We start from the raw sequence: 23,216 nt of genomic DNA, 5'->3' as shown, positions 1-23,216 counted from the left end.
TCATCATATGGAACTCTGTTGCAAAGGCCCAGTGGGAATACCATTTTGATAGATTTTAAATCTGATATCACCACGACTATACAGGTAACCTGCATTGACTGTGCCATATTTTCTTCAAACTACCTTTTAATATCTACTATTTTTCATTAAATACATACTGCATACAAGCCACCGCTGTCCTACAAAAAATGAAATGAAAATGAAAACAATTGTTTTCAAATTGTTGATGTTTCCAAAATGAAAACAATTGTTGCCAAAACACAAACCACATGTTTCCAAGTAATAGCAGAGATGTCTTTCATATTGTCTCAGATACCTAAATATTTAGACCATACTCATCTCCATAGTATCTTATCTATCTCAAAATGGCAGATTAATCAGTGGATTATAATATTTCTGAACAAAGAAAAAAAATACAGGTACATAGTTTGTTTCAGCAGTGTATATTAAGTTACCGTGTAAGTTTTAGTTTCTATTGAATATATGAATTGGTTTTGCAAATATTGTTCAAAATATTCATGTTACAATGTTCAGATGCCATATTACAAATTTGTTTAAAGCAGCTCTTTATGTGCTGCAGTCACATTCTTTATGTTTTCTTCTGACAATGAAAAACTGAAGTTAGGGTTTTTTCCCCCTAAACTATGTAAAGCAGAGCTGTTATTTTAATGATTCCCACTAAAACTGTCATTTATACAAATTTACAGGATTTATAAAAGAGCCTAAAGTCTTATAATAAAATCCAAGTGTTTTAAAATTGCATTCTTGTAAAAGAATTGGTATTTAGTTAACATAAGAAATAATAAAACATTCAGCTGATGAAGGCATTTCCAGGAATTGAAGATAATTAGGGTACAAGAAGAAACTTAGAAATCAGACAGCTTTGAGTACCAGTTTTAAGTTAGCTGATAGAATGTAGTTTTGTTTCGAATTGGCTCTTCTTTACTTATTTTACAGGCAGATAGGATTCAGGAGTTGATATGAAGAATAATCTCTTCACCTCACATTGCCAGTGATCTCCTCCCCCTTGCATGTAACCAGTGTCTCTATCACATCGAACATAAGCCATCTGTCTTGACTTTCAAGGCCCTTCATGGCCTATCCCCTCCCTGTCTGTCATCTCTCATTCACTATGGAGATATCCGTTCCTGCCTCCAGTCAGCCCAAGATACCAGCCTCCTTTGCCTACTTGTTACATTTTCAAACAAGCATCTTTGTGTCTTCTGCTGTGCTCCCCCTCACACTTCAGAGTAGCTCTCTGTAAACATTTGCAAAGCTACCACATTATCCATCCTCAATCTTTCCTTTTCTGTGATGCCTACGAAAAATCTGACAGTTGGTCTGCTGGTGTGCTGAGACCACTGCTTATTCAAGCTGACCAATATTGTCTCATTGTTCACTTGCACTTCCACATCTATCCGTCTGTATCCATCTCTTGTCTCTTGTCGTGTATACTTAGACTGTAAGCTTCTTGGGGCAGGGACCCTTCTTTTCATTTAGAGCTTGTCCAGTAACTATCACAATGGGCTCCTTGTCCTGACTACGGATCCTAGGTGCTACAGGAATATGAATAAATAATTTCCTTTCAAACTAGTCTCCCAGTAAACACTCTCATAATTCCCTGTCATTACAACAATGGTCAGATCCACCAGTCTCTTGTGAAAGACAGAATCGTTCTAACATTCAATGACAAACAGCTAAACAAAATTGCTCAAACAACAGAGAACTGTGCATAATTTCTATCAATTCTAATGGGTCTTAAGCTTTTTCAAACAGACAATCTATTTTCTTTGTACTTTAACTCAAGGCCAGGAATGCATTATTTCATTTGATAAAATATATATGGAGAAGTGAGAAGTAACTGACTATAAGTACTGTAGATTTGGTAAAGTACATGTCATATTCGGTTTCTTACACCCTCATCCTGCAAAGATTTATGCAGATGCTTAACTTTATGTACCGTGAGTCATCCTAATGGCTTCCATGGAACTACTCACATGCATAACCATTTGCAGGATCTGAGCCTTAATCCTTCAGAAGAATACTGTTTATAAAAGTCAGCCCCAACTTTAGGCTCTGTAAAATCAAGGAATTTTCTACATACAGAATTTAAGGCTGATAGATTTTTTTTAAATGTTTAATTTCTACAGAAGCAGTTTCTAAAAGCAAATATTTCCTTGTAGAGTTTGCAGCTCCAAATTGCAGCACTGTGCTCCTTAATGAAAACCTGAAAGTGAACGTGTATAGGAACTAAGGTAGAAGGCAACAAAAGGAAGGTCTATTTTGTTTGCTTAAGAAGAGGCAAGTTCAAATAAGAATGTGAGCAGTAAAAATCATGGAAGAATTTAAAATATATTTTAACACTCTTAAAGTTATTAGTAACATTGGGCAAAACTAAGGTAGGACTTGCACCTGCCCAGGAAAATGAAGTGGAGTAATACCCTTCCCTTCCCCTCCCCTCACCTCTTACTTCCCTGCATGACTACCCAGAGGTTGGGCTTGGGGCCTGGTGCACAGAGTTAAGGAGCATTTACTACCCTCTAAGCCTGTGGGCTGGGAATGATTCCACCACCAAACCCCCATTACTTTGGCCAGTGCTGTTGAGATAGTGTGCTGGAGGTAGTAATTTACTGCTGGCACATTGCCAAAAGCAAGGGAGTGGAAGATGTGGAGTGTGTGGGGGTGGGGGTTGGGGGGGTGGGAATTGTGGCTCCTGGTATTTCCTCCTGAAGCACTACACAAACATGCTACCCCTTTCCAATAGTACCTGATAACAGAATAATACAAATGAGACACTGAAAGATCAGTGAGGTTATTTAATTCATCCACCCTGCCACTTCAGACATTTACCTTAATGTATGTTTTCTGGTACCTTTTTCCAATCCAATTTTAAGTGACCCAAATGACAGGATTTCCACATCTTCCACTGGGAGACTATTCCACTTAAGTCTCACTGTTAGGACATGTTTCATTCTTCCCATCAATCCCTCCATCTCATTAATAATTTTTCCCTCTTTATCTGCCTCTTTTGAGATATACACAGTATTTGCATGGAAATATGTGCTGAATTCAAGGTTTTCACCAGTGCTGCCCAGAAGACAACTCTTTCCTCCTTGTAGCATGATGACCTAATGCTTTTACATATGTACCCAAATTTACATTGGCTTTTTTATGCCATATTACAATGCAAACTCATGCTCTTTGCTGTCCTCTCACTCACTTAAACCTCTTTTGTTTTTCACATGTGTCATTTTAATTTAATACAGGTAAATTCCAGTTTTACAAAGGGGACATCTAAAACATTGGTAAATTGGAGTTTCCCGTGCATAACTGGCATTCTACATCAATTTCAGAAAAGAGGGGAAAACAAATTTTGGATACTCAGGGTTCAGAAAAATTAGGATTTACCTATATTTATCTTTCTGATCATTTTCTACCAGAAAATAGCTGGCATTTAGTCAGGTTGAATATAATCATTTTGTTGTTCCCTACCTATGTTTTCCCTCCTGCATCTCTGTGAAAAATGGTGCTGCATTTCTGTGCCCTAACTACTGTTTGCAATGTCTCCCAGCGTAGGATCACCATAACTTTCATTAATATGTCTGTTCTTTATTTGTTTACAGGCTTTTCTGTGGCACTCATAGTATCTGAGAACCTCACAAGCATTAGGAATTTACCCTTACAATCCTCAATTTCTAGATGGAAAAACTGAGGCATAGAATATGTAATTATGACCAGGATTTCACCCAGAGAAACCAAATGACTTGTCCAAGATCACACAAGAAGTCTGTGACACAGCCAGGAATTGAACTCAGATCCTCTTAAGGTCCCAGTCCAGTAGCTCTACCACAAGAATTCTCCCTTCCACTTCGATAAAAAAATTAAGATGTTCAATAAGATTGGACCACCATACACCAATCACTGTGATGCCCCACTAGAACCTCAATTAGAATCATTGTCTTATACCTTTGTTTATATTACTCTAATCAGTTGTCAGTCCATGATTTCAAACCGATAGAAATGCTTAAAGATCACGAATTCAAGTGGTTCTGATGAACGTCCCTGTAATTACCATAAAATCCATATCTAAAACTATATTTTAAAGCTGATCTGAAAACAAAATTGGCAGATTTTTAGTTACTTCAGCACCGTATGCTGGGTAACCTCACAAGCCAAGGCTAGGAGGGGTGCTCAGTATGAGAACAACTGAAAGTTTACCTTCCCTTTTAGAATGCCTGAAGTCACAGTGGCTGGTCTGTACCCAAAGTGCATCAGGCTCTGAGAGCTGAAATACTAAGGAAATTCTGCTTGTCCATAGCAACTGCAGTATATGACGGGCAATGGTGTGACGGGCTATGGCTTTCAAAGCTTCTTTACCAACATTAATAAAAAGAAAAAAGAAAAGGAGTACTTGTGGCACCTTAGAGACTAACCAGTTTATTTGAGCATGAGCTTTCGTGAGCACAGCTCACTGAATACAGACTAACACGGCTGTTACTCTGAAACCAACATTAATAAGACACTCTAAAATCCACCCCATTAGTGGAGGCATTCAGCACATATCGCTGAAGAAAATGAAATGTAGCATGTTGTTTGTAGATCACTTAAAAATAAATCCTGATCAAGAGACTCCCATCATATGTAGAGTCCTCACCACAGCTTTACATTAGTTTGAGTAATGATGTAGTACATTCCAGAATTTCACCGTGGACTCTAGTTGTGCAGAGAGCAGGGTACAATTTGATAACAAGCAGGAAAGTGGTTGCTCTTGCTCTTTTCCTAATACAGACATTAAACAGATTTCTTGATTTCTGTCTTATAATGAAGGGACATTATAGACCTTTCCCTGCCAACATCAAAGCCTCTTCAGATTTTGTTTTCTTCTTCCCCCCAAATATTGCTTAATTCCCCCCTCACGATACTTTTGCTAATGCGGAACGTGATGACAGAACCAACACTTGTCATACACCAATGGACTTGTAAGTCCCTGTTCCGCAAATGTTTGCTTACATTTACATGCAGGCATAGTCCTATTTACTACTCCCTCAGACAAAAGTTACGTGTGTAAACTGTTTGCAGGATGAAGACCTAAAGCCCTGTCTACATTAAGTATGCACCAATATAAATTTGCACTGATGTAAAGTTACTAGAGTAAGCCATGCTGGTGGAGTCAACCCCACTTTACCTCAGTGCAGAGTTTACACTAAGGTAGCTACACTAGTCTAAATTTCTCTATTATAGACAGGGCCTAAGAGGCAGCTGGTGTTTGGTAACAAAGGGAATGGGATTATTTATCTACATAAAGTTAAGCATATGCATAAATGTCTGCATGTACAGACAGCAGTGTGGCAAACACCTAGGTTTCTAAGGAGGCAAGCCTCACCTGCATGAATCGAATAAAGGAGGAAATTCCAAACTGCTAACTGCAATCTAATTTAGTTACTGCAACAGCATGCAAGTCTAATGTTTGCACATTTCAATTAGTGTTTACTTTCTAGTTACTGCATTTCCTTCTCTGCTGTGTGAGACCCTGTACGTATTCAGGTCAGATGTATGATGCTCTATTCGTCTTTTTTATGTATAAAAATGGTAGAGAGGCTGGATATGTGAATACAAATGTTACAGGGCTTGGCACTTTTAGGTCACTGGTTCAAGTTCATCCCAGTTTAGTAGTGACCAGTTATTAGAAGTGGGTGGCTGTTCAGTGGCCTGTATTAAGGGAGTTGATGGTCATAGTCCTGTGCTTTATCTTAACATTGTCTGCTCAATGTATCAAAAAATCACTGGGACTAACATGGCTACAACAACACTGCAAATCATCAAAAAGTGACATTTGCTGGCCGTCACAGTCAGTTCTCTAGAGATGGCTTATTCAAACCAAGGTTAAGTCACGCTGGAGGGACAGTATGGGGGAAATTACACTTCATAGGCCAGTACTACTATCTATTCTAGAGCTATCCATTGAATAGAAGGTTTTAGCCTTTATTGCTAGTAATCCAACACTTTTCAAACATATCAAATGACTAAAGAAATAGCGGGAGGAGGGAAAAGAAGCTAGGGGTACAATATACTTTGTTCAGGAAGGCAGTGGCAGACCTGAAGGCAAAATTATCCTTCAGCCATATGCTGAGATCCTGCAAGCCTCAGATTCCCATTGACTTTAATGAGCTGTAGATCAGGCCCTAAACCCTGGAAATTCCATTTACTAGGGGATAATTCTCCACATAAGGCCTGATCCAGAACCCAGTGAAGTCACTGGAAAGACTAAATACGGGCTTCGGTGGGCTTTGGATCAGGCCCATAGTGGCTACCCACTAGAACCTCACCTCCTCCAAGCTGACTCATATTTCTTCTAAAAATGTGTAGTGCCTCACTACACTGATTTTGGCCTGGGATTCAGTGGGCTATGTGGTGGGGAAGAAGCAGCCTCTTTCACATTTAGCAGGCAGATTTGTCCAATAATTGAATTTCATTCCCTCCATGCTGAGGGGTGATATGGCCTTGAATACTTTTCAACACCGTGTGACTTACTCATTTTCACACACACACACACACACACACACACACACGTGTGGAGGATAATATATGCAAGTTTCATTGGCAGTAGTCTGCCAATGCATCTTTTCTAGTGATGTGAGCCAATTCATTTGTGGTAACAGACCTCCCACACTATTTTTTCTTCCCTCTCCTAAGGCAATGTGGCGACCTCCTTTATGAGCAAGTCCCCCACTCCAGGATAATGCCAATCCAAACCAGCAGTGCTGATAGTTCTTAATTTTTTCTTTGCCACATGGAGAATGTGGGATATTTAGGAACCAGCTGCAAAGAGTGCAAACACAAAACCACATTCTTATTCTTAAATAGCATTCAAACTGTTTGTTCCTTACACTATGCAATTTGTCACCGATCATAACTGTGGCCAGAATCAATTACAGGCAGAGGGATAAAACTTATGGCTGTTGTTAGTTTATTCTTAAGTCTCCTGCCATATTTAGTAGAGACCTTGGAGAGTTTAAAAGACTGAGAATCATTATGTTTTCATTCATTTGGAGAGTTTAAAAGACTGAGAATCATTATGTTTTCTTTCTGCAATATTGAATATGTGAAAAGCACACAATAAATGTAATTATTGTGGCACTTTAGTTTCAATATGCTAAATTCTTGTAGCTTTTGTTGAATGACAAAACAATGTCCCCAACTAAATACATTGTTACAGTTTATCAATTGAATTGAAAATACAGTTTTTGCTAGGCAAATGGTTAAATAATGTTTCTTTCAAACAAAACTCTATCTACAACTTCCAAAGGAGGAACAATATAATGCAAAATAAATTGTGCCCTTCTCCAGGAAGGGATCTTATCAAGAGTCTAAATTTTTTAGCGTGTGCCTGAGGCAGAAGAAAGAACTTTTCTCGACAGTATTTTAGAACTAAAAAAAGGAGCCTGGTAGAATGGATTTCGTCAGGAATGTGTTGAAATGACACAGGCATCATGTAAGTTTTTTTGAGCCAACTTGGTTATTCTTAATATGTAGTTACACTTACAAATTATTAACATTTTATTATCTTTAATTCGATGATTTTATAATTGCTACTGAATATATGGGTGCTAGAAAAATGGTGTTACTATCTTACCCTTGTTTTAAGCACAAATTTCAATGCAACCTTAAATATGGAGTCTCCATAATTAATGTGCATACTATTATCATACTAAAATCTTGTTCAGAATCCTTCAATGGCAAATACATAATAGATTGTTACAACTTAGAATATAGGTACTACAACTGCCATTTAGATTCAAACAAAACGGATCTCTCACTAAATTCCATACAGAATACTACATTAAGATTGTCACACAATATTTTGAAGTTTTTTATTTTGAAGTTTGCACATGCAAGCTTAACTCTGTTTCATAATGCATACAGCATGTATACGATAGAACAATCTGTAGTTACATGTTCATGTGCTATTTCTGAAATAGTAGCTTAAAATCATAGCAGTGTTGAAAACAATCTACACCTTCTGCTATAACAGCTCATAAAGCAGCTCAGTTTAAGATGTAGCAAGATATTCTGAGGTATAGTCTCCAGTGACAGTTCCTCCCTAACAAAAATGATGCCTGAATTTATAATAGGAGTGTATTGACATGAATCTACACAATAAAGGAGAGATTTTCTAAGGCACAAAGGAAAGTTAGGGACCCAACTCCCATTAACCCCAATACTCATTGGATGTTGTGTGTCTAGCTGCTCTTGGTGCCTTTGAAAATCATCCACTAGCACAGCAAAACTTCACCTACAGGACCTGATTTTAAAAAGTCCTTAGCACCTACGATAGGAGTTATATATTCTCAAAAGATCTCAGCTCACATTTAGCCTCTTCAGTACAGGCATCGGGTTTTCAAAAGTGCAACCTGCTACTCCCATTGTGATGTTTATGGGCAGATTTTCAAAAGAGTCCAGTGCACTGGTCCTTTGTTTGTATTCAACATCTAACCTGGTTGGGAAGGGGATACAGGATCCATTCTGAATTGAGAAGATTTAAAATTGTGCTAGGATTCCTTTTTGGAGAACAAGGACATATTTTATTTTGAGCAAATTCTTGCCCCTCATTCAGGACTGAATACTAATTTATACACATCTTTCCATTCTCTCCTTCATGCCCCTCCCCCCCCCAGATATCATTTTTAAAAAAGAGTAAACAACAGTTATAATGGAATATTCTACCAAGATTAAAAATGATCTAACTTAACTGCCAAACACTATTCCTGAGTGTTTTGAGAGCAGCATAGGTTGCAAAACATGGATAGTTAAACAATCCTTAGGAAAGAGGGAAGATCCTTTCATGGATTAAGAACTAGTTAAAAAACAGGGAACAAAGGGTAGAAATAAATGGTAAATATTCAGAATGGAGAGGGGTAACTAGTGGTGTTCCCCAAGGGTCAGTCCTAGGACCAATCGTATTCAACTTATTCATAAATGATCTGGAGAAAGGGGTAAATAGTGAGGTAGCAAAGTTTGCAGATGATACTAAACTGCTCAAGATAGTCAAGACCAAATCAGACTGTGAAGAACTTCAAACAGATCTCACAAAACTAAGTGACTGGGCAACAAAATGGCAAATGAAATTTCATGTGGATAAATGTAAAGTAATGCACATTGGAAAAAATAACCCCAACTATACATACAATATGATGGGGGCTAAATCAGATACAACTAATCAGGAGAAAGATCTTGGAGTCATCATGGATAGTTCTCTGAAGAAGTCCATGCAGTGTGCAGAGGCAGTCAAAAAAGCAAACGGGATGTTAGGAATCCTTAAAAAAGGGATAGAGAATAAGACGGAGAATATTTTATTGCCCTTATATAAATCCATGGTATGCCTACATCTTGAATACTGTGTACAGATATGGTCCCCTCATCTCAAAAAAGATATACTGGCATTAGAAGAGGTTCAGAAAAGGGCAACTAAAATGATTAGGGGTTTGGAATGGGTCCCATATGAGAGAGATTAAAGAGGCTAGGACTTTTCAGCTTGGAAAAGAGGAGACTAAGGGGGGATATGATAGAGGTATATAAAGTCATGAGTGCTGTGGAGAAAGTGAATAAGGAAAAATTATTTACTTGTTCCCATAATATAAGAACCAGGGGCAACCAAATGAAATTAATGGGCAGCAGGTTTAAAACAAATTAAAGGAAGTTCTTCTTCACACAGTACACAGTCAACCTGTGGAACTCCTTGCCTGAGGAGGTTGTGAAGGCTAGGACTATAACAGGGTTTAAAAGAGAACTGGATAAATTCATGGAGGTTAAGTCCATGAATGGCTATTAGCCAGGATGGGTAAGGAATGGTTCCCTAGCCTCTGTTTGTCAGAGGGTGGAGATGGATGGCAGGAGAGAGATCACTTGATCATTACCTGTTAGGTTCACTCCCTCCGGGGAACCTGGCATTGGCCACTGTTGGTAGACAGGATACTGAGCTGGATGGACCTTTGGTCTAACCCAATATAGCCATTCTTATGTTCTTAAAATGACAGTCCTTCAAAACAGTGGCAAATCCAAACTACTAGGGTGTTAGGGATTTATGAAAATTCAAATCCCACCTGCTTTTTTTTTTAAATAAAGACTCAGTAAAGTAAAATACATCTCAGCTATTGACACCACATTGATCTTACTCATTAGTTCATCTGGGAGAAAGGGAGTCCTTGCCTCAAAGTGTCAAATTTTTTTAGAACAGACCCTACAGTGGGAATAAATAATACATTCATAGCTAGTCATTTCCATGGTCAACCATTAGTTTTCATGCTCACACTGACTGAGAGGTCATGAACTATGTCAGGGTGTGAACCTGAAATTACACTTTGTAAATGGTTTAGTTACCAGCTGTAGATCAGCTTTTCTCAAACGTAAGGAAAAACAAAGAGCTCCTTAGTATGCACTGAAAGTCAGCAAATCTGGGGTGATTTCCCCACTGATGTCAATGCGCCAGGCATTTTGGGCCAGGAGCTGGAAGACATTCCAGAGCTCCAGGGCTGTTGTGGAGAATGTGCTGCCAACTACATTCTCTGTATTATATCAGTGGTGACATTCATCAGAATCTCTCCTGGCTGTAACTGTGTCAGTGTATCATGGAAAAAGAGGGAGCCTCTCAGGCAGGCTGTTCCCAGGCCACTTAGGGCTTTTATAGGTCAAAACCAACATCTTTAAATCTATCCAGAAGCTTACAATGCAGAGCCCACGGCACAGGTGTAATTCTCTCTCTACAGGGCACCCCACTTACCAAGCAGGTGGCTTCCCATATACCAGTTCCAGCTTCTGAATCAGTTTAAGATGTAGCTCCACATTCAGTGCATTGTAATGGCCTAATTTTAAAGTGAGAAAGGCAGGGGTGATGGCAGATGATTCAATATATCATGACGTGTTTACATCACAATATTTAATTATAATTTTTTTCATTTTAAAATGTCTATTATTAAATTGGTTTTGATCATGCTACAGGGATGAGGATGATCATATGGAGCAGGGCAAGCATTCACTTAAGGAGATAAATAGAAAAATAACTGAAAATATTGTAAATAAAATAATTTTAAATAAAGTCACGTATAGTGCTCTAGATTCCATCCCCCTTTCTCCTGATTGCCAATACCATTGAGAGAAAAGCTTCCAAGACTCTGGAGGTAGAATCAGTAGGATATTGCTGTCACTAGCAAGCCTTTGATAAGGTTTTTACAATATTGTCATGTGACATCCCTGCCACAGAATGACAGTGAGAAATGCCGTTAGACAACCATTTGAACATGATGCTCTTAGACATAGGCTGACATGATCAGTTTGCTTCAACAGAAACAGCCAGATGGACTTTATAAGTGGTTTTGTTTTCTTCAGTACAACCCTCTCACCAGCTAGTTTTTGTAGCAAGACTCCTCTGGGCTGAAGATGAAGTGAAAATATCCCCTGTCCCAGTCCAGATGTGGATTATTCTCCTTCAGACATCAACCCTCTTCCATAAACTCCAAGCTCTGCAAGGGGAGAGAATGGAGTCAAATTGGCTGGGGTGGGATTTATGGAGTGGGGACTCCACTCCAGCCTAGTAAAGTTAAACAGAAAAGCTAATAACTTCACACTGGATTAGCTTTTCTATGGATCATTCTCTCTCACAACCACCATTTTCCATGGGCGCCCTTGTGGACAGGTGGAAGTCTATAGTAATTAGTGCTTACTATTTGATTAGTGTATTTAATTTCAAAGGAGTTACTGATTTTACGATGGCAGAGATACTTTCAATTTTTTCATTGCTTATCCCTTTCTCTCTCTCCCTTTTTATTATTTTTTAAAAGTTGTTGAATTTCTTTGTGCCTTGCTATACCAACAGCTTTTCCTTTCACACCTAATTTCCCCAATCTGTGTAAGTTACCTTTTGAATACCAAGTGTTCACACTGTCTGGAAAGTACAGTATGAGGAATTTTGGACATTATGCTGGAGCTTTTCAAAAGACCTGAGCCAATCTGGCTTTGTACTGGTAGGATGAGGATTTTTACTATGTTGAGATTGCCTCTTAATTCCTGATTAAAATCAACTCTTCTTCAGCTAAAATAGATCAATTACTATTTCTCCCTGCATTCTCCCCCCTTCCCCCAAAAATAATGCTCCTCCAGCTCAGAGAACAATTTATGATTTTCTGGATCTTTGTTAGCTTTGTGAAACTGACCAGGTGTTCAAATAATGCTGTAGTTCCTTTAGCACAATTCTCCATTGTGTTGCCTTTAGAATCCCTTTCAGATCTGAAAGGGATCCACTTCACAAGTACTGAGAAAAGATAGCAGAAAGCACTCAGGGCAGGCACACTTTCCATCCAGTTCTAGAGAGCCTGTCACTATAGTATTTATGTGCTGCCTTTCACCCAAGAACTAAGCCAAGGCCAGTTCTTGAATGAGAGACAGATTGAAGGGAGAATGTTTTGTGTACTGTGGTATTAGGATGAACAAAATCAAATCTGAATCCCATTCCCGTAGCTCCTGCACAGTGCTTGGGGCACAGACATGCAGGGAGCCTTACAGAACCCACTGCTGCCAAAGGGAAAGGAGAGTTAGTCTCCAACAACTGCCCCTCATTTGTAATTGTCCTACTTCTCCTCCATAATGGGAAGGAGGGCAGAGAAGTAAGGAAGCCTAGCAGAAGAGAAGTAGTATAGAAGAATACTCAGTAGCTGCTGGTCTAATAAAGAGCAGGGTAAAAACACTGGAAGCTAGAGGGGAGGAAGTGGAGAGAGACACACCAGGGTCTAGGAGATGAACAGCTAATGCAGTTTAGGATGCACATTTTGGACACAGTACACTCTTCCCTGCTATGGCTCCTTTATGGTTCATAGAGAGGTGAGAGTGGCATAAAGGGACCTTAAATGCCCCATAACCAGAAGGAGGGGAATTTCCCCAGCAAAGGCACAGCAAAACACAGCTGTAAGCTTCCCTCCTGAAGACTCCCTTGCAAGCCCAGGTGGGAGAGATGTACCACAGGGCAGGGCAGTGGCCCAGAGGGCAGCCCAGGGAGACTATAGTTTAAATCCAATAAACCATTATGGTGGTTTTAACATGGTGGCTTAAAGCCACCACAGTGTCCACCTCCCACCCGTCTTCTCCCCAGCTGAGAGTTCTAAGAGGTGCAGCACAGAATCTCACCCTTTGTGTGCTTTGTATGGGTGACAGAGGACAAAGTGTGTGTGTGTGTGTGGGGGGGGAGAATATTTCAGAGGATTGTGAGCGTGAAGAAAATCCCACTTTGGCTTTTTGTTTGGGTCCTTTCTAACTTTGCTATGCAGTGGACAATAGAGTCAAAAGTGAGGAGTGCAGCTCCCCTTCCCTAGCTAGAAAGCACCCCCTTCTCTTCTTGTGTATGCTCACTGCTACAGCTGGCACCCCTTCCTGCCTGGTACACAGAGTGCTCCCTTTCCTTTTTCACCATGGGATACACCTCTGACTTAGGAAGGGAAACATAAAGTTAAATAAAATTACATACATTTAAAAAAAATTCACCCTAGAGTCTGAGGAAGATTCCAGTATAACTCCCCTCCTCCCGCACGCGCGCGCACACACACACACACACACACACACTGCAATAACAACATGTTGGACTGCTTGTTTATCCACTTCTGCCACAGCCATTTTTCACATTTCCCTTTACACATAACTTTCACTCCCTGAACTAGCCCTTAAGGCCATTGTTGTCTTTTCATTCCAATTCCTCCTCAAGACTCCCTTGGTATCTCCAGGAAGCCAGGCAACAAATAATGACTAGATCAGGGGAAAGAGAGAAACAGAACTCTCACCATATTTGTAGTGGATTCAGAACCATCAGGTAGAGGACATATCACTAGCCTACAGGACTGCAATATTCCCCTTCTCCTTTGTTACAAGAGACAATACGGGAGTGTCTTAAGAGACATTGTACGCTTTTCAGAATAGGAACCACATCTTTTTGCAATACAAATAATACATAAGACAACTGAAGCAAATCTAAAAGGATGGAATTTAACCAACAGCAAACACAACTATAAATAAAGTTAAATAATCCAGTCTATTTAAACTAAACCCCCACACATTAAATAAAATAAGAGAATAAATTCAGTCCAACTATACATCAGTAGAGGTTAGTTCTCTTAATTAATAAGTCTTACATCCCTTTAATTCCCTTCCGCTCTGCCTGACAGAAGGCTGCCTAGCAACCATCTACTTTATACCCTGAAGTGGGTTCCGCTCAGGCTCTGCTCTTGGAGGGGTACTTACTCTTTCCCACAGATAACTCAGCCAGTTTTTCCCTCTTCAGAATCACTGAAAAAAGGGAAGATGGAACAAAACAGAAGAACAAGAGAAATGGTTTGATGAGGAAAGAATCAGTAGTTACTGCAATATAGACACCAAAAAGCATTTTAAAAGGGAAGCAACCTTATCACAGTCACCACACATCAACTAGAGGCTCAGATAATTATTTATTTTCACCTGATTATTTAAAGAAACAATTCTGACAAAATTGGGACAATCACAGTTAACAACAATACACTAGCAGGAATAACTTTTTGTAAATAATCTGTAAAAGGGACCTTGACAATTTAGTTTAAAAAAATACTACTCCACAATTTTTTTTAGAACAAAGGTGTTTTTTTAAAAAAATAAATAAGATTATTGTGCCACCTGGCACCATTTCTAAATAAACAGCTAAATGTTTTTTACCTATTTGATTTCCCCATGCATTTTAATATCAGAAGTGAACAGATTTGTGTCCTGTAATTATATAATATTTGGTGTAATCCTAGCCAAGCAGAAAAAAGTAATCTTTTAATTATATTACTGATCCATTAAAATTACATGACTTGATTTCTAACCACTTCCTGCTGTATTTTATAATTAGATAGTAATCTGAAGCCCATATAATTGGTAAACTGCAGAAATCTCTCTGCATTCTATATAGAGGAAGTAAATGTGAGATCAGTGTTTTTAGCAAATATGATTAATTATGTGCACACTACAGAAAGAACTTAGTAGAGAATATGCACATGCATGTCAAGGGCTGGTTAATAACATTATTTAAATACATACAATAAAATAAAGTCAAGTCAAGTTAAAAAAACCTGCCTTTAAAAACTGCTTAAAATAAAAATTCAGCTAGCGTAAAATAAGGTGGTCTGCCTACTTATTGAAGCAATTTTGATCAAATAAAATCCACCTGTGTGCAGTGCACTGCCTTCTCTTCACAGATGGGTACAATTCAAGGTCCTGTTTTTAACTATAAAGCTCTTCATGCTGCCAGACATGACTTCATGAGGTAGCATGACCTGTCTCACCCTGCCATCAGGATGACTGGAACCTTCTGAAGTGCTCATCTTGAAAGTCTGTAGATATGGTCTTTTGAGAAATGGAGGGGGGTGGGGGGTTTCTCTCTGAGGAGTCTCACTCTGTAGAGCTCCCTCCTTCACAATCTTGAATGTATTTATGATGTAGGGAAGAGTTATCTCCATTTTACAAAGGGGGACTGGAGGCACAGAGAGATTAAGGCCTAGATCCTATTTAAGTACCTAGCTCCTATTGAAATCAGTGGAAATTGGGCACTTAAATATTTGAAGATCTTGGCCTAAGTGACTTGCCCCCGGAAGTCTGAGATTGAACAGGAATTGAACATGGGTTCCTTGTGGCCCAGGCTAGCACCCTAACTACTGGATCATCCTTCCTCTCTAAGCATCACTTGAAAACCTGTGCATTCCTGTTTAATAACTGTCATCTGAAACATGCTGTCCCATTATGATGTGAGAGTCTTCTTTGGCATCTTCCCCTGAACCCCTGAAATTAAAATAAAATAGCTAATGTAACTCTTACCCATGCATGCATGCATGCAGTCTCTCTCTCTCTCTCTCTCTCTCTGTGTATAGAAAACAATGCAAAAATATTTTAGACAAAGCTCTCTTCAACTTGCATTATCAAATGCTCTCTTAGAAGTTTTGGCTATCAGCTGTTTTTAAAACTTTCCTCCCCAGCCTCAGCACGGGTGAAAAAAATCTCTCAACAAAGGATGAAGTGCATTTGGAATTGTTCTAAAGTGTTATACCTTCATATATAGCTTAGCTCTAATGGTAAGAGAGACAGTTCTGAATTATGGCACACCTCCCGTGAGCTGCATGAATTTTCATTAACTGGCTCACTGGGTGATTCACTTCAAACTCACTGATCTCTTCTCCCAGGATTTTAAATGCTCTCTCTCTCTCTCTCTCCTTGCTTCCAAAGCTCCATTTTCTCTTCTCCTTGGTGCTCTCTCTCTCTCTGATTACGGGACTTAGTTTCTCCCTTCACCCATGGTGGTTTCATCTAATTCTTCACTATTTCCTGGGCTTGTCTCTCTAGTGTCAAGAAAGTATATCTATATACAGTATTAAGATTCCAGTGCCCATCATCCAGAATACACAGATTCACAGACAGACTCTTGAACTGAAGAAATATGTCGTTTCTTTGCTACTTCAGTGAGATTCTGACAAAATTAGGGTTAAATGCAAGTGCACCCCCACACTCGGATGCTTGCCTTAAGTACACTGTTACAAAATTATTCATTATATATTGTATAAACACTTTTTCTGCCTACCACTAAGATTAGTATGCTGACCTATGTGTTTTCCTGACTGTTCTCTTTCCTTGCCAGAAAAGCAGGAATCTTTTCACATGTCCCAACACCTAAAATATACATTCCAATTATTACATCCTAAATTTAGGATTGTCACCATATGTCACTCAGAAGCCTAGAATGCCTGTTGAGTCAGTGTCACGTGAAGGAAACAGCCACATGCATGGTTGAGAGCTCTTTTCTTCAGAATATCACCAGGTTCAATCATCACTGGGATTCACAGGCTCAGCCATTTTGACTTTATCAATTACTCCAGAGTGAGCAGAAGGGCATGTATCTATTCCATGCCAAGAGTCCTAGACCATTATAATATCAGAGGTAACATCAACCAATGACTACCCTTCACTACAGCTAATTTGCATGCAAGAATCCACTGGCTGTATGAGCAAGACTGCACAGTTGGTGGATTACTTGGCCCGACTGCCACTCCCATGTGACAGCATGAGCTTTCAGCTGCTAGTTAGTAAATAAGATTTACATCTTCTAGAGTTAGGAAAACCCACTAGGGTTGAATCTGTAGAAGACCACTTGGAAGTGCACTGAATGTCTGAGCTTTTGAGACTCATTGTTTTCCTTTTTTGCTCATGTCCTCCTAAAATCTCCTCTCTACTCGTAGGAGATATCGTTCTTCCTAGGGACCAATTCCTGTTACAAGCTTTCTCACTCCATTTGTTGCATTTTATTTTCTGTCACACCTTCTGGCTCACACAGAGCTCTTGAAAGGACTCCATGTAAACTGAAATGAAACCTTAGTGTTTGTTTTAAATGAAATCCCAATGAACTGTTGCAATTTGTGTGGTTTAAAAACATTATAAAAAGCATTTGCCCTGGAACAGAGACCCAAGGGATGAGCGGAGACACATCTGAGAAATAAAGTAGCTCACATATTGTGTTAGTGTCACTGACCTTTATTTCTCTGGCAATATTAAATGTTTGACTGTGGAGTTCCATTCCAATGTTGCTTTAATGCCTAAGCCTACCCAGCATGAAAACCCGATGAAGTGAGCTGTAGCTCACGAAAGCTTATGCTCAAATAAATTGATTAGTCTCTAAGGTGCCACAAGTACTCCTTTTCTTCTGCAGCAGTATCTTTAGCTACAGCTAATACATGCAGGGTGCTAGCAATACTGTATTATGATGGGAAATTGAGTCTCTTGCAAATAACTACATTTTTCCTGATGCACTGAAGAAAAATAGAACTTAACAGTTCTGGTTCCAATGCTCCCATAGGGACAAATAAAAGCTTTATTTTGTTGACTATCATCATATCAATAGCAGAAAACTGTGTTATTTCTTATTTGTCTCAGAAATCTTCCCCCAGTGATAATAACGGATCAATTGCTATTGCCATTATAAATAAGAAAAAGAATACTTCTAGTTTAGATACCTAAATGTCATAGTGCAGTTGCATTTGCTAACTTATTCTGCACCATACAATTCAGCACTACCTGTAGTGCATTGTGAGTTATCCTCATCTATTACTTGATTTTGATATGTCAAAAGACAACTATTGTACGACTTAGTATTGCCATACTGTGCAAAACATGTCTAAGAATTCTGTCCTAAAATAGGAACTGCACAAAGGATATTTTAAATGAAAGTAAAGCTGCCTAGTAAAAGCCAAAGAATAAGTCCTTGAAAGATACTGTAACTACCTCCTACATATGATTAACTTCTGAACTCTGAATAGATTACTCAGCAAAAGCTTACCTGCTGTCAGTGTAATTACCTCCTAAATCCATCTCTGTATTATGTTGTCCGGCTCTTGAACCAGACATTCTTATTGACTAGGTGACAAGAGCAGGAACTGGAAACAAGACAGGGTGGAAGGATAGGAGAATAGCATCTGTGAGACTGGAAAGAGGCAGAGATTCAAGCAGAAGAACACGTATGACTTACAATTGAATGTAAGTGATCAGAGATGTAAGAATTCCACATGACAAAAACATATCCTGTTACCCTACACACAAACTTGTAGGTAAAGTTTGGATCCTCATCTAGTGTTCAACTCAGGGAGTTTGGTTCAGCCCGTTACAAAAAGCAAAGGGCTAGGACACTTACAGAAATGGGAGGCTAAGCCAGACAATGATTCACAGCCCAACCAAGCCATTCAAACAAAAGAAAATCAGAGACTAAAACAAGACTGACAGAAACTCTCACTGTCCTCTCACCATTAGCAATATAACAAAAACAAATAGCCAGAAGTATTATTTCAGCACAGACGCAGAGTTAAGAACCATAAAGCCACAAAGAGCAACACAAAGCATAAAGCCAAAATTTGACAATGCTCTAAAAACACAAACCCCATTGAGGAAGCAGGGAAAGGGAAGTGACACTAGTCTGCCACTAGTCCTGCCGCAAACAGCCATTGCTCAGGAGCACCTCTTTGGTTATGTGGTCTGATTCTATGCGCTTTCCTGAGAATCTGCGCCACAACAGCAGCCGAGCTCAGTCACATGAGGTCCTCCTCTAAGCAGGAGCTTGGCTTTTAGTGGCTACCTCTTTGGCAGTGGTATAATAAAGCGACCTCTGTCAGGCCTGTGGTGTGCTCCTCTAGACAAGAACTTGACTGTTATGGGTTGTCCATACAGCCACAGTAGGGCAAAGCCATCTCCGTGAGGCAGAGTAACCTCTGGGCAGGGCCCTGGCTTTTTATGGGTGTGGTCTCAGTCACCCCCGCACAAGGGGGCTGGAACAATTTGTATAGTGGGAGCCATTGAACCAAACTGTAAACCCTGTATATAATGGAAACCACTTCAAGCCAAGGGGTGCGGCAGCACCTCCCACAGCCCTAGCTCCAGCACCTCTGCCACTGAATGTGCTAATTCCTCCCTCCAGAGGTTTTGTCACTACAGAAGAGCAGAATGGTGGGGAGGGGTGGAGGTGGCAAGATAAAGGAACCCAAACCCACCCACTTCATCAGGTCCCAACTCAGAGACAACAGGGGTTTATTAAAGCAACCAGCCCAGTTATTGGGCTACTCCCAAATTATATTTGCCCCAGGTCACTTCCTAGAGCACCTCAGTTTGGGACATGTTTTCTGGCTTAGCAGACTCTCCTTGGTCTCTTAGTGTCCTGCTCAATCTCTTTTAGGGCTTTAATCTTCCAAAGAGAGGGAGGAAATCCAAGCCCCTTCCATTAGAGCAGCCTTCACAAGCCTGTTGCCACTCCTGACACAGCGTCAGCCTTGCTTCCAGATGTCACATACAACTGATTTCACCCTTTTCCCCAGGCTACTAATGTCCTTTTAAACTGTTCCTCCATTTGGACTAGACCCTGCATCTATTGAGGGGTGGGGCCTCTCTCAACCAATATTGCTCTACTCCCAGGCCTAGTTTGGTGAGAGGCCCATAGACCCCGTCACAGGGCTCCACTGAGCTAAGGATAGAACATAATGAGACACTCCCCCTGTCCTGGAGAGCTTACAACCTACAATGATAGATGAATATCAGTTTTCTGTGAAGGAAAATATCATCTGAGACTGGGAGGCTACATGAATTTGTATGCAGGTTTTTCCAGTACTTAATCTCTGTAATAAAGAATTCTTGTATTAAGAGAATTGAGACACCTGAGAATAGGCAGGAGATTCCAGGTCATTTGACAGTGCGCCTCTTGCACATTACTCATTAAAACCATCACAAATTGTCAGCATTGATAAACTGGTTACATGTTTTTTCAAATTGTTCACAGTGTGCTTTGTTTGTTCAAATTTGACATAATCATCAATAATCTTGCTCCATTAGTAGGAAGCCATTCAGGGCAGCTATTGAGTAGAGCACATATGTAGGAGCTGAAGAACCTGCTCTCTCTCCAAAGCCTTGTGTCTGTCACTTGTGGCTCTGCTTCTAATACTATTATTCCTCCCCAGCAAAAGCACTACACTTAAACTCCCACTCTCAAGCTGCAGCAGGCAGATCACCACATATTATCAAGAAATATATGTATAAAATGGAAGGATAACAATTCAAGAAGCAAACTCCTCTATATTAATGAAAGATGAATTATAGAGCACTAACTTCATAATTTCCAACTATGACTAATTCCTTCTGGTAGGCATAACCTCATGGAATATGAAGGAGATATTACCATAGGAGCAGCAAAGAACTGAATTGTTCAGATTAAATGTCTAGTACCTACAGACAGAAAATTTGGTTAGATGCACAGAACTGAATTTATTACTCACAAGCTCCTATTGAATGGAATGCATGAGGTTATTAATTTAAAAGAGAAAAAAAAGATTATCAGGGTCAGATTCAGAGGGGAATCTAAGGTATTTTTATTGATAGCTTCTTCTGGATCTTCAGCATAACTAAAACTCCCCTTTCACTTACATCTGGTTACATAAATCCTCTGAACATGGAATTCAGTCTTTGTCAAGGTCCCATGCTTTTAAATATGTCTCCTGTAATGTAACTGGTCTACTTCCCCAGACTTGCTTTCTTACCTTTCTTAGGGTTTTTATGTCCATCACTGTAATACCAAAGTACTTCCCAGCTAAGTTCGACTGTCCACTTGTATGAACTATATGGAGTTGTCTGTGCTTTGCCTTTCCCTGGGTACAGGAGGTTCTGAATCCATCTAGGCCCAGGTTGGGGCATTGTTTATCTATCTACACAGTTACTGTGGGAAAGCTTTCTCAATGAAGAGGGTCTTGCAATGTGTCTTAAAGGTAGTTACCTCCCAGAATAGTCTGAGTTCCTGTGTGATTAGCTCACACCTCACATGCCCCCTATTCCTACATTGGGCTTAAATGTAAATCAGGAGTGCTCAATATTTACAGCAGCCAGGGATACATCTTACTTTGCAAAATAGCTGTATTCCATTTGTCATCTATTTCTTATTAGGACACTGCTGTTTTATCAGACATTGTTTATTTGCTACCCATTCATCTGCTCTGTTCTTTTAAATTGGGTTTATTGTCCATTGTGTGTAAACTTTTGTTCTGCAGTGGAAGTTTTTTCTATTATAATTGTATTCCTTTAAATTTATTACTTTAAAAGGGGCCCTCACTATATGTTGTCTATTTATGATTTAGAGCTTGTCTACATGGGAGTTAGCAGAGAGTAAGCTAGGTTGTGAATTTAAAGCACTCTAACTATTCTGTACTAACAACCCATATGGACACTCATAAGACACCATAAAAGTGCTTGTGTGTGTTTTACCTTAGTACACTTTGAAGTTGCTACAGTAATACAAATTAGTTTAAATTATACTAAGCTAAACCACACAAAGCTACTTTTAGTGAGCAGAAAGAGTGTCTATGCAGAGAGCAAGTGAAGAATAGCTAGTGCCAGCTTACTCACCAACTTCCCACGTAGACAAGCCCTTAGTTGGACATAGCAAAATAAATTTCTATTAATGTCAGTTCGTCTCTTAGTGGAACTTACTGTTCTACAAAAATCCCTTTTTTTCCCCGAGTTTAATGGACTAAGATCTGCCATCACGCCCTTCTTTACCTTTTCATCTGGCTGTGGGGCACACACCCATAATTTACTAGTAATTCACTAGAGTCCAGATCCAAAGCCTGCTACAGTCCATGGAAGGACTCCCATTGACCACAGGGGGGGATTTGGATCATGCCCTTGGCTGAAAGTGCACTGCACTGCAAGAGTTCCAAGGTAAAACAAAGAAGGTAGAACATTGGAGGCTCTGTGCAAAAATCATTGTAGAGTTATTAACTCTAGTTAATATTAATATTATGATTTACTACTTGTATTCCTGCACCAACTAGAGATCAAGATCTAAATTAAGGCTCCATTTTGCTGAGCACAGTATATGCACACAGAAAGAGACAGTCTATACCCCAAAGAATTTACAATCTAAATAGAGACAGGAACTAAGGCATATAGGGTGAAGATGATCTGGATGATGGGATGGATTGCACCCTCAGCAAGTTCGCGGATGACACTAAGCTGGGGGGAGAGGTAGATACCCTGGAGGGTAGGAATATGGTCCAGGGTGACCTGGACAAATTGGAGGATTGGGCCGAAAGAAATCTGATGAGGTTTAACAAGGACAAGTGCAGAGTCCTGCACTGAGGATGGAAGAATTGCATGCACTCTACAGGCTGGGAACCGACTGGCTAAGCAGCAGTTCTGCAGAAAAGGACCTGGGGATTACAGTGGACAGGAAGCTGGATATGAGTCAACGGTGTGCCCTCATTGCCAAGAAGGACAATGGTACATTGGGCTGCATTCGTAGGAGCATTGCCAGCAGATCAAGGGAAGTGATTATTCCCCTCTATTCGGCATTGGTGAAGCCACATCTGGAGTACTGCATCTAGTTTTGCCCCCCTCCCCCCACCACTACAGAAAGGATGTGGACAAATTGGAGAGAGTCCAGCAGAGAGCAACAAAAACGATTAGGGGGCTAGGGCACATGACTTATGAGGAGAAGCTGAGGGAACTGGGGTTATTTAGTCTGCAGAAAAGAAGAGGGAGGGGGGATTTGATAGCAGCCTTCAACTACCTGAAGGGGAATTCCAAAGACAAAGTAGCTAGGCTGTTCTCAGTGGTGGCAGATGACAGAACAAGGAGCAATGGTCTCAAGTTGCAGTGTG

General features: G+C 39.9%; 1 long non-coding RNA gene across 1 annotated transcript in view; it reads right to left on the bottom strand.

Annotated features, from left to right (window-relative positions):
* LOC141995573 (uncharacterized) overlaps positions 1-11,495 on the bottom strand; it is an 80,929-nt gene extending 69,434 nt beyond the window's left edge. The window contains exon 1 of the long non-coding RNA XR_012641360.1: positions 11,397-11,495. This is a non-coding gene — a long non-coding RNA (uncharacterized LOC141995573). The remainder of the gene's footprint in view (positions 1-11,396) is intronic.
* Positions 11,496-23,216: the final 11,721 nt, after the last annotated feature.

This window comes from Natator depressus, chromosome 11, assembly GCF_965152275.1.
Source record: "Natator depressus isolate rNatDep1 chromosome 11, rNatDep2.hap1, whole genome shotgun sequence".
NCBI classification, from domain to species: domain Eukaryota; kingdom Metazoa; phylum Chordata; order Testudines; family Cheloniidae; genus Natator; species Natator depressus.
The sequence above is the reverse complement of the archived record's forward strand: the minus strand, read 5'-3'. Positions and strand labels throughout refer to the sequence as shown.